Source organism: Monodelphis domestica, chromosome 7 (genome assembly GCF_027887165.1).
Source record: "Monodelphis domestica isolate mMonDom1 chromosome 7, mMonDom1.pri, whole genome shotgun sequence".
NCBI classification, from domain to species: Eukaryota; Metazoa; Chordata; class Mammalia; order Didelphimorphia; family Didelphidae; genus Monodelphis; species Monodelphis domestica.
In genome coordinates, this window is record NC_077233.1 from 125524804 (window position 1) to 125540210 (window position 15407).

General features: G+C 38.6%; 1 pseudogene; it reads left to right on the forward strand.

Moving 5' to 3' along the window:
- The first annotated feature begins 231 nt into the window (after positions 1 to 231).
- LOC100617804 (splicing factor 3A subunit 3-like) lies at positions 232 to 15180 on the forward strand (annotated as a pseudogene).
- Positions 15181 to 15407: the final 227 nt, after the last annotated feature.

Consider the following 15407-nt stretch of genomic DNA (forward strand, 5'->3'; position numbering starts at 1 on the left):
CCAGAAGATATGATGGAAAAAAATGAAACCAATATTTACATCAAGCAAAGAACATAACTTCCACAAATGAAAAACACTCTCAACGCAAAGAAAATGAGAGATCCTCACTTATGCAGAGAGGAAAAAAAAAAAACCTGAGACACTTATTTGAAGAGAGTAAAGGAAGAGTGAATCTCTAAGGGGCAGAAAATTCACCATGACATAGCCATGGAAATCAATGCTGGAGGCGAAATGAGGAACCAAAAGGATGAGGAGGCCAGTCTAATTCAAGGTGAGAAAGCCATAACAAAGCATGCAGAAAAAGAAAATGTCTCAACCCTAGCAAAGGATGGCAGAAAATTACAAGAAGAGCTGACATTTTATGTAGTATGTTAAGGTTCATGAAATACTCTAAGTACATTATCTCATTTGAGCTTCCCAATATCCCAGTGTGCTAGCTACTAAAGATAATGTTATCCCTATTTTATAGATGAGGAAACAGAGGATCTGAGGACTTAAGTAATTTGCCCATGGCCCTACAGCTTGTAAACATCAAGGCAGGATTCAAGCTTCTAGTTCTGACTTTCTACTATAATTCAATACTTTTCTTCTTTTTTAATTTTTAAAAGTTGTTTTTATTGATATCTTTTGGTTTTAATCGCTTTCATTTCCAATAATACTCCTCCATTCCCCTAGTCAGGTGGCTGTTATAACAAAGAAAAGAAAAAAGCAATTCTGGGAAATGAACCAAAATATCAACCAAGTCTGACATATATTCAATGTTCCTACCTTTGTGCCCCACTTCTGCAAAATAAGGAGAGAGGTAATACTCTCTTGCTTTTTCTTCCTAAGAAAAATTCATCAGCACAGTAGCAAAAAGACTTATAGAATGGAGTCTTAGAACATTTTAAGATAGTGGATTACAGAATTTACTTTGTCTAGGGGAGTAAAGGTCAACATTTAAAAGTTTAGCCTCCACAATTAAGAGTTCAAGAATAATCAGATGTGAAATCAATATTCACCAAGTTAGGGAAAAAAAGATTTGTGCAAGGCTTTACCCTTTGAATAAATTCATAAATTGTTAGAGCTAGAAAGGAATCCATTATCTAGTCCAACCTTCCTTTTAGAGGAGAAACAGTGATTCAGAGGGAAAGTTTTAGTTCAAGAGACCTAGAACTGAGAGAAACAAACTAGTTGACCTTAACTAGGTCAATGTTCTAATTCCCAAGTTCCTCATATGTAAAATGAGTAGGTTGGATTTTATTTCTAAGAGCAATAAATAAGATCATAAATTGAAATAAACCAACAAGTATATATTAAGCTCCTACTACTATGTGTAAGGCACTGTATTGTGTATAAAAAGGAAATAGCACTTGCAATTAAGAAGCTTACATTCTTTTGGGGGTAGACAAAATACACATTTGTTAATATGAGGAAAATAAAGATAGTTTAGAGAAGAAAGGAACAAGCAGATGAAGAAAATCAAGAAAGACTTCACATAGAACAAAGGAGATTCTATGAAGTAGAGGTGAATAAGTAAGTATCCTCCAAGGCATGGAGGATAACCAATTCAAAGGTTTAGACCCAAGGTGATGGGGCAACATCTCAGAAGAGTAGCCAGGACAATTTGTCAAAATCGGTGGTCAGAAAACTACAGCTGGGGGCCAGATCTATCCCTCAGCCTGTTTTTATATAGGTTATAACCTAAGAATAGTGGTTACTTTTTAAAATACAATAAAATGTTATGGCTTTTAAAATGTTACAACCACTGTTTGTTCTTAGGTTGTACAAAAACAAGTGTGAGTTTGGTTTGGCCCTTCTGGCCATTCCTTTGCTGACTCTTAGGACCACAGAGAGTGGGATGAGGAGCAATATGGAAAGGAAGGTTGAAGGACTCTAGAAGCTAAGCAAATTATCCTGAAGGCAATAAGGAATCCCTGTAGTTCTTTGTATAGGGGAGGGTGAACACTGTGTCAGACTTTCACTTAAAGAAAATTTCTCTGGCAGCTGCATGGGGATGGATTGGAATAGGGAAAAGATTTAAGGTGGGGAGACCAATTAGGATGCCATAGCAATGGCTCAGATTAGAGATATTGGAAGTCAAAAGAGACTGGACTAAGGTGATGAGTATATGAGAAGGAAGGAAACAAGCCTGTATTAGGCATCTACTATCTCCTGGGCACTGAGTTAAGTGCTTAAAATTACTATCTCATTAGATCCTCACAACATCTCTGGGAGATAAGGAGTATTGTGATCCCCTTTGGCTAACAAAGGTTAAGAGACTTGTCCAGGGTTAACAACAATCACCAAATAGCTATTATTCCCCCTTACTATTTCTTTGATTTTTGTCCCCTGTGCCATTCCCAACAACCTCATCAAGACATCCATCATTTCTCCACTATGCTTGTAACAGTTGCCTAACCACTTCTCCAACCTATAGTTTCTTCCCCTCTCCAACAGGACATACAGCTTCCAGAATGAGTTCCATTACTTCAACTTTAATTATATTACACCCTCCCCCCACTCCCATCCCAAAGTCTCTGGGGCCTCCATATTGCCTATCAAAGAAGGTCCAAATTCTTTAGTGTGATACTCGAGGTCTTCCACAATTTAGCTCCAACTTACTTTTCTAATCTCATCTCCCACAACTTCATTTATCCTAAGCTGTAGCAAAACTATTTGCCATTCTTCTAATGCCCTCATGCTTTCCCACTTCTCTACCTTTTTTCATACTGTTTATATATCTGGAACATCCTCCACTATAGTTTCCCATCACTAGGCTCTTCTTTGCCCATCCTTCATGGACCAGTTAAATGGTACTTCCTCCATGAAGCCTTCCTTATTCCCCAGCTAAAAGTGAACTCTTCTTTACCACACTGCTTACCGCACTTCATTCTTTAATCATCTTTATTTTTCTTTAATTTTATTTTCAATTCCAAATTCTCCTTCCAATCACTCCAACCATTTTATTGCCTCTTCTGCACTTACAATACTATTTTTTATTATCTATATTTGCATACATATTTTCTCTCTCCTGATAGATTGTAAACTCCTTAAGGGTATAGGCATGACTTATTCTTCTTTGGACCACTAGAATCATAAAAACTCAAGAAATATTTCATGAATAGATGGATGGATTCGAGTTGAAAAGTTTTTGTGGTTCTCTCTAAGATACAAACTGGTTAGAGTAAAGTAGCTAAACTAGGACTGTAATTCCAATTTCATGACTTTCAGTTTTTGATTCCTGGTGTGTCTCCTACCCCCCCCTTCCATTATACCACACTGCACATTCTTCTTCATTTATCATGTGAAAGTACCAGTACTCTCATTGAAGCCTGCCCAAATGTGTAGGACTTATTTTTAAAGGATTAAATTATTTTCTAGGGAAATTACTTTTGTCTGAGAACTCTCTTTCCCTCAGTCTGCTTTTTATTTATTTATTGCCTGCAGAGTTTAAATAAAGATAATAAATTGCATGATCGATAGAAACAACTAAGTTGCTTTGCTTAAAACTGATAATGAAGTATATAGATTTCCCATGAATAATTGAAGAAGCCAGCAAATTGCTCCTGGCAAGGCCTGTTCCTCACTTTGTAGCTCCAAAGTCTGTACCAGAAAAGAAAACAGACTGGATAAAATATTTGAAATATAGAGCTTTTTATTAGCAAAACATTTGTTCCTCCATCTCTTGATCTGAAAAATGGGGAAACGATACTTTACTATCAACATGATTGTTTTAAGGAGTGATTTATAAAACAAAACACTACAGAAATGTAAGGTGTTATCTGTGTTATTAATATTCAAAATAAAGTCTCTCCCATTCATCGACTTAAAGGCAGAGGTGGTATGGTTGTCAAATTTGTAAATTATATAAAGCTGGGAAGGAGTGCTATCACATTGTACGTCAGAGTAAAATTCACTCCCCCTCGATCTCCCAAAGGCTAGAATGCTGAACTGAAATATTCATTATGAGTCAAAGTTAATGAAACCTTAGACTATTCAGATCCAGGATAATTTAAGTTCCTTGAGGGTGAAGATCATTTTACTTATGGTTTTGTAGCTCCATTGCCTAGCATAGTTCCCGATACAGAATAGGTGCATAATAAATGCTTATTAATTGACATAGGAAATGAAGTTACCTCCCTGATATTCTACTTCATTCCAAACACATTTGGAATATTGTATTCAGTTAGGAACTATACTTCACCTAGGACACTGTTATACTGAAGATAAAGCAAAAGAAGTCAGCCAGGAAGTAGTCCACGAATTCAAGACATGGGAGGATCCAAAGTTAGCCTGGAGAAGAGAAGACTTCCAAGGAGTATGATAGCTGTCAATAAGAATTTGAAGGATTTCCACGTAGAAGATTTGTTCTGCTTGGCGCCAGAGGGCAGAACTAAGAGCAAGAATAATAATAGATAACATTTAATCAGTATTTATTATAATGTGCTAGACACATCATAGTTATTCTTAATAGTAAAGATAATAGCTAACATTGATATTAATATGATTATTAATAATAGTAGTAGTTAACATTTATATGATGCCAAGGCATTGTGCTGAATTCTTTATAATTTTTATATTATTTGCTCCTCACCACAACCCTACTTCCTGGTAGGTGCAATTATTCTACCCATTTTTTTCATTAGAAAACTAGACAGATTAAGTTAAGTGATTTACCCAGAGTCATATAGCTAATAAGTGTTTAAAACTAGATTTGAACTCAGCTCTTCCTGACTCAAAGCCTGGTGCTCTACCCACTGTGTCAGCTAGCTAGCTAGTGATGAGTTGAAGTTACAAAAAAAAAAAATTTAGTGGGCTAGAAGTAGAGTTGCTATCCTAAGGGAGACTGAGCTGACCTAGAGAGGTATGGAGTTCCCTGTTGTCCTACATCTTCATGTAGATTCTGGTAGACTCTCAATACATGACATGGTAGAGGATTCTTGCTCAGGCATAGATTAAGTTAGATGGTCTCCAACATCCTTTCCAACTCTGATTCTGGGTTAACCTCAGGAAACTAGTCCTTCAGTCTGATTGTTATAGAAGTGTTTACCATAGGTCGGGTAATGGTGTAAAGAATCATGAGCAAGATAAGGTTCCTGTACTCAAAGGTCCTATAACAGTATTGGCACATGTGCAGAGTGCACACTCAGGGAACTACTCTGTTCCCCCTCTTTCCAGTGCCTGAGGACATTTTCGCATGTCCCATCCCTCTGTCCAGCTGCCAAAGCAAGCACTTCTTCCTCCTGTTCTCTTGGGTAATGGGGGGCAAAAAGGGGGTTAGAGGGGGCTCGTAGACAGCTTGAACTTGCCCTCTGGGCACTCAAACCCAAAAAAAAAAAAAACATTAGCCAACTCTATTCTATAGTCTTGAAACCATTATCTTTAATCACTCCTCTCTGCTCTGTTATTTCCCCTACCTCCATCTCATTGTAAATTATCAACAGTACCATACACAATGCAGGTTTTGAGTGCAACAAAACTATTATAAGTGTTTTTTTTTTTAATTTGCTAGCTTATTAGATAAATAACCATCCTTATCCAGCTTGGGATATATCTTGGTCATCGTTTCATTTGTCAGCCATACAAATCCAACCCCTTCCCCAAAGTCCTCTTCTAACAAGCAGGGAAAAGTAGGTCCCCTCCAAGATTCCAACCAATTTACTATCCATCCCAAAAGAACTTTTGTTATACTAATCTCTAGTTTTCCTGGATAATTCCTGGTGTCAACTGGAAGCCAAGAGATCTGGCTCTTAGTCTCAGTTCTACCACTTTGGACAAAATATCTCTCAAGGCTCAGATTTCCTACATGTAAAATAAAGGGATTGGATGAGATCTCTTGCCCCTTCAAGTTCTGAAATTCTAGAATTCATTACTGGAAGGTTCCAGTTTTCCTTCTCTTTTTAATCATCTTTCCCTTGGTCTCTTGCCCTTCTTTATCTGTTACAAGTGCCAGACCTACAATGTTCTTCCATATAATAATTTTTAATCCCTATGGCTATTGAATAGTACATAACCTCCTCTGTTTTGCACTTAATTCCCTTACTCCAACCTATCTTTCCCACTTTAATTTCCTCTTTACACTACTTCCCTTCAATTACTCTTTGGTTCAACAAACTGATCTTTTCTTCTCACCCAGGATACTCCAGCTCCAATCACTATGTGTCTCCATGAATGAAACAGGGTCTTCTCACTTCTGCTTCTTAAAACCCCCATTTTCCCTTGTAGGTAGCTCAAATACCACCACCTAACATGAGGTTTCTTGATCTCTCCAACTAATAGTGCCAAATAACCTTGCATTTATTTTGTACTTGAATGTCTGTCATACATGTTGCATTACCTGATAGACTATAAGATCCTTTAAGGTGGGGATTATTTCATCTCTCCTTTTGGTATCCATATAGTGTGTTCACTGTGCCCAGCACATGAGAAGAAGAGCTTGGCATATCTTGGTTGCCTAAGATCACACTGCCAAGTAAGTATTGAAAGCAAGATAGAAACCCAGATCTGTCTTCACATCTAATGTTGTTTCCACAACCCCACACTACTTCCCCATCTGGGAAGGGAACTTTAAAAGGAGGCTTTTGTTCACTCTGATGTTGGTTATGCATTCAGAAATTGCTTATTGCCTACTTTGAGGAATATAGCATCTTAAGAAGGGAAATTATTTGATTGTCTACCATATCCCAGACATTATGCTATATCCTTTTTATAAATATTACCGATTTGGAATCTTCCAATAACCCTTCATTTTACAGCTTAGGAAACAAAGGCAGAGAGCTGTTAAGTGACTTGCCCAAATTCATCTGAGGTCAGATTTCAATTCTGGTCTTCCTGACTGTGGTCCAGAACTCTATCCACTACACCATCCAGTTATCTCATTTTAGAAGGCCTTTCAGTAAAAGGCAGAAAAATGGGAGAATTCTTAATGGAAATTCTTCAAGCTATGGATTTTCTCCTTAACACGGAACAAAAAACATGGGAAAGTTGAGCCCTTAATACCAACAAGAACCAAACTGAGGAAAAAGGGTAAAAGAGGTAACCTTTGGTTCATCCATCCTCTTGATTCGGTGCCACATTCTCCTGTTACAAGTCTGTAAGCTTTTTTGTTGTCCAGAAGTTATTCTTTACTATAGGGTTCCTCATTTCTCATTTCCACGACTAAGTGCCACTAATGTTATCACCCTATCCTTTGGCATACTGTGCACCTATAACCTCAGACCTCTTGCAGTATATCCCGACAACAAGACTCACATAAGACACAACAAAGTCATTCATCCAATACTGGACTACCCAAAGCTGCCACCAGGTACTGACTTACATTTGATACTAACTGTCTGGGCAACAAATTCATTCTACTCATAGTACCTCGGGCTGATTATGAGGAACAGCAGAGAAGTCTTTAAGCTCCCTGTTTTTATATCCTGATAGCCTCAATATAGGGGGAAAAAAAAAAGATTGGTGCTCTCATTAGGGCTATTGCCAGCAGCTGCTTCCTCCTTCATACCTCCCACTCACCCAGCTCAACTTCCCTTTGTCCTTGTCTGAGTTGGCATTCTAAGAAGACCCAATTGCTTGCTCCCAACATTCTTTCTCTGAGTAACTCTGAGTAGTGTATGTACTGTTATTCCTTGTTTAGAATCCAAGTACAGTTGGCTTTTGAGCCCCCAAGTGTATTACTTTTAATTCATGCTTCTTCACACCTCAAATCAATTTACCCAATCTACCTGAAAATGCCCCTAATTCCTTGGAATGGCATTGACCATTCCAATTTTCAGCTAGTTTACTTTATAGTAAGAGATGTCTTGAGACTGGATCATTAAATGCATTTGCCCAAATACACAAAGTCTTTATATGGATCACTGCCATAAGATCAAGCACTTTCACTGACCCTGAATTATTTCCTCTTGCTGCAGTCAATGAAAACTAAGCTTCTCAGCTTAATCCAGTTCTATTACCAAGACTGGTCTAATGTGAAAGGATACTAGGAGGCTACCTAGTATGAGCAAGGCACCATGCTAGGTGTGCATGGGAGATTCAGAAACTCATAAGTCAGAGATGCTACAATGAGACATAGTGTGTTGTAATAGAAAGGCACCTCCACACCTGAATAAGCATTGCAATGGGACTTGAATTGAATACTATTATTTATATATATGTATATATATTTTATTATTATTAAATTCTTTCAAGTAAGTGGTATAACCAATAAATATTACAGAACATCAGTAAAGAAAAAGAATATTTCTAACTAAGATGGTCAAAGAAGATGGTCCCTCAAAGACCACTATGGGAAATACTTCTACCCAGTAATTGAAACCTCCTATCTGTGTCACCTCCCCATTAGAATGTGAGTACCTTGAAAGAAGGTACTGAATTACTTTTCTATTTGTCTCCCCAATAGTGAACATAGTGTTCCACACAAAGTAAGCACTTAATACGTTCTCTTTCATCTATTCATTCACTAATTCACTATGGATAGGAGTTTTAAAGGGGTAAAGAGGATGGGGATATGATTGGGGATATAGACTCTAAATGACACCCTAGTACAAATATCAATAATATGGAAATGAGTCTTGATCAATGACACATTGTAAAACCCAATGGAGTTGCATGTTCGCTATAGGAGGGAGGTGAGAGGAGGGGAGGAAAAGAACACAAATCATGTAACCATGGAAAAATATTCTAATTTAATTACTTAAATAAAAATTTCCAAATAAAAAAATAAATAAAATAATCATAATAATGGGGTAAAGGAGAAATGGAGCACTGAAGAAAAAAAGTAAAGATATAGACAGAGGAGAAAGAGTTCCCATATGGGAGGAATATGATGTAAGGTTGGAAAGGTAGGTTGAAGCTATGGTGTAAAGAAAAATACTACTGAAAGATATTGGAACTCAGATCTATGCAATGATAATCAACTTTAGGAGACTAGTGATGAAACCACCTTCCCACAGAAAGTGATGGTAGACTAGTCTCTTGTGGAATGATGCCTTTAGATATAGTTAATGTTGTTTTGATTAACTGTATTTCATTGTTATAAGGAAGAATGTTATGGCTAAGTGTACATGAGTGAGAGGGAAAGGGAGTGAGATAAATTATTCCAAAGGTTTTTGTTTTTAAGCATCAATAAAACTTTTCTTTTTAAGGTGGGTTGAGACCAGGTCACATAGCCTTGAGTCTCAGGCTAAGCAGTTTGGCATATGTTTTTGTAGTCCTGGTGTAATCTCTAGAGGCCTTTTATACCTTGTTAAAATATTTTAAGTTATTATCAGTCAGGGTGAGTCATCCCATGCCCTGATCTTCCCTATCTCTGACTTGTCCTCCAGATGTGCCAGGGAATCTATGTTCCTTATGACCCTCAGGAGACCAGATAGACTCCCTCCCTTTCTCTTCACTCAACCTGGGGGAGCCTATCTTCATGTTGAAATGATTGGACTCACTGTAGGATGTGGTAAAAAATAAATAACCCATTGACTAATCTTATAAACAACAAGCTCATTTTTCACTGCTTCATGGAAGGAGCCAGCCTGCTACCAGCAGGTGTAGGTGAATACATTTCTTGATGGACACGATGTCATTTTCTTTGCTAGAATCATCAGCTGATACCATAGAGAAAGAGTATGCCGCCATTTCTCTTCGCTACAATTGAACTAATAACAGCAGACTCACCATTAGTCAGGGTCTGATTAGTCAATCAAGGTTTGGTTTCTCAAATCCTTCTTCCATCCCTCAGGGCTTTTGGAAGATCCTACTTAATAGGAACTCAGTTAAGTCCAGTTTACTCCTCCATCCAGAGGTTAGAAATAGCTTGGGTGAGAGTTGGAAGGAATGGTTGATTTCTAATGTACCCTGCTACTGCTGCTGGTTCTTGAACCACAAGGTGTAGGATAAGAGAAAGAACTCTAATTTTTGGGGTCAAAAGACCTGGATTTGAATCCTAATTCTGCCACTTACTACCTGTGTGACTACAGGCAAGTCACTTAACCTTGTGAGTCTCAGTTTCTTCATCTGCAAAATGAAAGGATTAGACTAGATGAATTCTAAGATTCCTTTTAAATCTATGATCCTATGATATGAGAAGGAAAGAAGGAAAAAAATAAGGAGGACTAGCTCCCTAAAAATGAGAATTTTGTTCATCACTCTTTCCCCCTTTCCATTACTCCTGATCTGGGCCTCACAAGTCACTCTTCTGTTTGTGATCTCTTTCTGATGTCTCCTTCCCTATTATTCCTGCTCTGTTTATTCTTGACACTATGGCTAGGCAAATATAGATGCCCAGATAAAAACTATCACAGTGGTTTCACCTGGGAACTTGTGAATGAAAAGAGCTGTTGAGAATGAAGGACAATTCACAGCTAGTTTTCAGATGAGAGAGTGATGGACAAGAGCAATCTAAAGCCAGGAAAACTTGTGAAATGTGGGAAACCCTATCCAGCTCGACTCAGCAGGATGTGAGTTATAAAGGGAGGAGGAAAAATGGTGGATCAGCTACTTCTTCTAAGGTAAAGGCTCTACGATGGATTTCAAGGTATTGGGAGGGAAGATGGGTGAACTTAAAGGTCTGGATAAAATCTGATTGAGTTCAGAATACTTGAAGAGTATAGATTGTTCTTAAATATAGAACACTTGTACTGGCTACCTTTTTTTTTTTGCAAAAGAGAAAAGGAAGTGCTAGATATAGCTGCTTCTCTGACAGCAAATGAACAGTCACAGAATAAGAAAGGAAGATGAATATTGCCATCCATCATTGAGGACAAGTTAAGAAAGCAGGGTCACCTAGTATTCAGTCAAAGTCTAGAGTTCCAGTCCTGACTCTGTCAGTAATTATGAGACCTCAGGCAAGTTAACTTCTTTGAGCCTCAATGCTTTATCTATTTAAAAAAAAGATTAACAACTTTTGTATCTCTATGTCATAATATGATTTATATGGCAAACCAGTATAGTGAACACAACTCTGGATTGGAAATAACAGAGCTGACTTTTAATGCTGGTCCTGACACTGAAGTGTGTAAATTTCTGAGCCTTTGTTTACTCATCTGCAAAATAAAGATAGGAAATGTCTATTGGATCTTACATTATAGTTCCATAATCTCTTGCTCTTCATTCAACAAGTTAAGTATTCAATAGGTTCCAGACTCAAAGGAGGTATAATGTAATCAAAAGATAATGGAAAGGTCTGGATTCAAGTCTCCCCCTCTGGTTACAGGACCTTAGACAAGACGCTTAGCTTCTCTGTGTTCCTGGTAATTCTATAACATTTCAAATCATAGACATACCTTGGTAAAGGAGTTCCTATACTTATGATGTCATGGGTCCAGGCCAAAACATAAAATCACACACAGAATCCCCTAATATGTCAGGTACTATGAGAGGAGCTGGGAATACAATCACAAAAAATTAAGTTATATCTTCTATCAAGATATATATATGTACATATATATGTATATATCCCTTTGATGGGGTGTGAAGATGGGAGGCATACTGGGTGGTCCTGAGACCTTACTAGAAACATAAGGCAGAACTCAGATTCTCACAGACACCCCTGAACTTCATCGCCACCCCATTTCATTTATTCATTGCCCCTAAAACCTCCTATAACCACTTCTTCCTCCCAAACTCACAAACCTTCTTTATTATCTAGAAGTTATTCAGCAACCTAGGGATAGTCACTTCTTTTTTTTAAAGATTTAAATCATTAGAATCTTTTTTTTTATTTTAAATTCTTACCTTCTGTCTTAGAACCAATATGAGACAGAAGAGCAGTAGGGGCTATGCAGTGGGGGGTTGTGATTTGCCCAGGGTCACACAGCTGGGAAGTGTCTGAGGCTAGATTTGAACCCAGGACCTCCTTCCTCTAGGCCTGGCTCTCAATCCACTGAGTCACCCAGCTGCCCTGATATTCACTTATTAATAAAGGATTTTTTCAATGTAAAGAAAAAAATTTAGGTACTTTGACAAAGCACTTGGAATAGATTTTTAACGGGTGGAGGTGGGAAGAGGAGATCCTTCCTAAAAGCAAAGAGTATTTACACTAGCAAGGACCTTAATTGGCATCTAGTCCAAACTCTTTATTTTACAGCTGAGCAAACTGAAGTTCAGAAAAGTTAAATGATCTGTACAAGGTCACATAGATACTCAAGACCCCAAGCCACGTGTTCCTTTCACCTACACAGAATGGAGCTTCTCCAATCACACCATACAAGGAATTCTCAGCCAGATGCAAAGAGTGCTGGTTCTGGTGTAAGAAGAGGTGGGCTTGAATCAGCTCTGCTGCCTGAGTGACCTTGGGCAAGTCACTATAACTTCTTAAGTTAGCAAAATGAGGGAGTTTATTTAGAACAAGGGTTCTCACCTGGTGTCCATGAACTTGTATTAAAAACATTTATTTTTAATAACTGGATTTTGGTATAATTGTTTTCCTTTGTAATACTATTACTTTATTTAATGATATTCATCTGAGGATGGATCAGTGCACTTAGTCAGACCGACAAAGGAGTCTGGAACAGAAAAACACTAAGGAATTTTTGGTCTAGAAGAAGTCAAAGCTCCCTCTTACTCCTTAATCCTATGCCCTTCTACCAAACCCCACTGCTCCACCTGCTTATAAATGTATCCATCTAGACTGTGGGACATGCCAACAGGACAGAGCACTAGTGGTAGGGGGCATCTCAGGAAGGAGGGGGCATAATATTTTACCATTAAAAAAATTAAATGAGGTCAGATGCCATAGCTAAGAGAAAAACAAACCAAAAAATAGAAAGAGGGAATTTTCGGCTCCTTACAAGTTCTTTGCCAGTAGGCATCCCTGAGGCATGCTTCTAGGGTTGCTGCTACCTCACTCCCATGGAGATGAGGCCTTGGCAGCTGTTTAAGATACTCTTCTCTAAAAAACCAGCTATGCCCTCTGGCATAACAACAGCCCTCTCTCTGCCCTGACCTACCTCACCTCATCCTTACCTGGACAGTTTCTGTATCAGACTAATCACTGTCCAGACTGAAAACTTCTTGTAAAGAGGCCAACTCAGGACACAGAGATATTAATAAGAGGTTCAGAAGCTGTGTATGAGACTTTGGCCAAGTCATTTCCCTTGTCTGAGCCTAAGTTTCCTTCCAGGTCTAAATCTATGACTCCAGAAAATTCTAAGACTTAAAGGCATCTAGGTGTCAGAGTAGAATGCGGAAAATGGACTTAGGAAGACCTGAATTCAATTTCTGCTTCAGATACTACCTCTGTGATCAAGGGCAAATGACTTAGACCTAGTTTTCTCACCTGTAAAGTGGTGAAAACAATGAGACCTATCTCCTAGGGTTGTTGTGAACATACAATGAGTTACAATTTTAAGGCATTTTGCAGACCTTTAAGCACTCTATACAGCTGGGTCTGGAGTCCAGGAGACTTGAATTCAAAACTGCCTTCACTTATTAGCTCTGAGGAGGTTGGGGGAAGGGGGGAAGAGAGGAGGAGGAGAAAGAGGGAGAGGAAGACATCTGGTGAAGGCAGAGCACTGTCATTTTGGAGAGAGGTGGTGGAGCTGTCCAGCAAAGTGCCTTATGAAATGCTTCTGCTGAAATGGCAGCAGCAGCAATTTTGGGACATGGTAGCTACCGCTATGAGTTGGTGGCAGCAGGGGTAAAATATAGATGATCCCAGAGCAGCAAGGGTGCTACTTTGAAGAGAAGGAGCACCTCATAGATATCATGGCCAAAGAGATGTTCATGAAGAAGTCTACTCCCCAGGCACCACATCAACTCTGACAATGGCATTTGGGCTACTTAGGACAGCTGTCTGGAAGTCAGTGGGAGCCTGAGAGATTTGTATGAGTTCAGAAAGGAGGAGCTCAAGGATATTTCAGGGCCAATTGAGTTTGCAGGTTTATCTAATAGACTCAAACAGATGAAAGAATTCCACCAGAAGAAACCAAATGAGATCTATGTATCAACAGCAATGAAACTTGAAGAGTGCCTGAAAAAATCCTAAGTGCAGAGCCACAAAATTTGGTGGTGTTCTCAAATGAAGGAGGATATGATCATTACCTGGATCATCATGACTTTTACATAAGGTACATTAACTTGAAAGCATCTGAGAAACTGGATTATTTCATATACTTGTCTGTTTCTGACAATTCTTTGATATTTCCAAAGAAAGGAAGAATATAGAGCATATGAGGCAGTTGGAGATGCTACCTGAGTGACCCCAGGACTATACAGACAGGGCCAAGCCCCTATAAGGCCAGAATGAGGTATTTGGGAAGATTCAGAATGAATTTGAGAAGAAGTGGGACAATGTTGTTCTCCCAGGGTGACAAAAAAAAGACAAGCAATGCACTAACCCATGCTAAAGCCCATCTTGACCTCTCTGCATTTTCTCCTTGGGAGGAGTTGACCTCCTTGGGCTTAGACAGACAAAAATCTGCACTCTTGGCTTTAGAATTAAAGTGTGATGGAACACTGGAAGAGGGAACCCAGAAGCTGTTCAGCAATAAAGGCAAGCCCCTGGAATCACATGATTCTTCTGTTTGCCAAGAATCCCAAATCCAAGGGAACTAAGAGGGACACTGAGAAGCATAAATATTTTGCTTCCCTTGAAGCCCAGATTTATGAGTACATACATATTTTGGGGGGACAGAAGCATCTTACTCATAAAAATGTACAGCATTAACAGGCAAGGAAAGGAGAGAAGAAAGGGGAAGAAGAGGAAAAGTCAATAAATGAGAGTAAAAATAAAGATAAGAGAATGAATGACATTTTCTGCAACCCCAAAAACCTGCCTCTGGCTTAGAATGGCCAACCCATTCCCTACTGACATGATCTCAATATGAATTATAATTGTGAGATATGTGGGTGGGAACAATACCTACAGAGTACCCAAGTCTTTCCAGAGCCATTTTGCAGAATGGTGACATGCTCGTGGAGATATTTGGGCATTCCAAATACAACCTACTTGTGTGACCCAGATACTTTCTCCTTGTTTGCCAACTTGAAACTGTAAAAAGTTTCTAAAGCTGGAAACCTGACACTGAGATTTGAGGATTCCAGTGGAAATGCAATGAATAAGAAGATATGGAGAAGGACTTGAAAAACTGAGGACTGCTCTGGAGTCTTGAGGACAAGCTCCATGGCTGCCTGAACATCTTGGGATTTGGCAATTTTATGTTCCACACAAGCACATGTTTCCCGAGTCTTTACTACTTGATCTAACATTTTAGCTTATATCTTATGAAGGCAAAAAATGTAGATATTTTAAAAGAGTGCCTTCCCTTTGATTCAGCCATACCACTGCTGGGTTTGTACCCCCAAAGAGATAATGAGGAAAAAGATATACAAAAATATTTATAGCCACACTTTGTGGTGGCAAAAAATTGGAAAATGAAGGGATGCCCTTTAATTGGGGAATGGCTAAGCAAATTGTGGTATCTGTTAGTGAT